The 999-nt window shown below is 42.8% G+C and overlaps 1 non-coding gene across 1 annotated transcript; it reads left to right on the forward strand.

Moving 5' to 3' along the window:
- Positions 1-331: 331 nt before the first annotated feature.
- Positions 332-404, forward strand: trnar-ucg (transfer RNA arginine (anticodon UCG)). The gene has a single exon. It is a non-coding gene; the product is annotated as a tRNA-Arg (tRNA).
- Positions 405-999: the final 595 nt, after the last annotated feature.

Raw genomic sequence — 999 nt, forward strand, 5'->3', positions numbered from 1 at the left:
AGCTGCTCTTTGTATTTTTGGCCACCAGATGTCACCAAACAGGACTGTGTTGAAAAGCTTCGAGTAATGAACCGTTTTTCAATACAAGCTTCAGTGCTTCAGAAAGCTTCATTTGGCCATCACTACACAGCGGAGTTCATTTTTATGACTCATATTAGTGGAAGTGAGGCTAAGTGGGGACACCTGTTAGACAAAGCCACCAGTACCCAGGTGGATGAGGTAAAGACTAATTTACCTCTGATTAGTTGTTGTGAACTCTCCATGCTGAGCGAATAATGGTGGGTTGATTTTGGATATTCAGTCAGCTGCAGTGAAAGACCTTCAGGTGTGAGACCACGTGGCCTAACGGATAAGGCGTCTGACTTCGGATCAGAAGATTGAGGGTTCGAGTCCCTTCGCGGTTGTTGCCGAGAGTTATTGTTGAGACCCACTAGTCTCTAGGGGATGATGTGGCACCTGGGTTCAACTGGTGGTGGATAGCAAACTGAATCTTCCAGTAAGCTCTTCTTTCTGTTCACACACCCTTTGCAGACAATTTTATCAGGTTCTTTCAACCTCACCAAGTCTCTCATCCACTTCTGTTTGTCTTTGTTTAATCTGATTTCCAGAAGAATTCAATTCAACCAATTATAGATAATCATTGTATATAATTTACATGCCCCTCGTATGTGGAGTTTCTCAGGCCTCATTCCTTGGTCCTCTTCAGTTTTCATTATACATGCCACTCTTGGTTCATCTACTAAAAACATCCGCCTCTTCTACCTGAGTGAATGATTCACTACCAACAATAATTGATTGGTTGTCTTCCAGTTTTCTTCCTCTCAGCACTGGCAAAAGTGAAATTCTGGCGTTCCACCCTGAAAACCTCTCTACTTAGGTCAGTCATTACATCAGCACCCTCCACAGCAAAATGAAATTATAACTGAGCAGCATTTGAAGTTTGAATCTCTCATCTCATCTCTCAAATTTGCTTGGCAGAATGCAGAAGCTAGGCTCCTA

This window comes from Diplotaxodon limnothrissa, linkage group LG23 (genome assembly GCF_057381915.1).
Source record: "Diplotaxodon limnothrissa isolate DT_005_m linkage group LG23, D_limnothrissa_male_GT1.1, whole genome shotgun sequence".
In the NCBI taxonomy this organism is placed as follows: Eukaryota; Metazoa; Chordata; class Actinopteri; order Cichliformes; family Cichlidae; genus Diplotaxodon; species Diplotaxodon limnothrissa.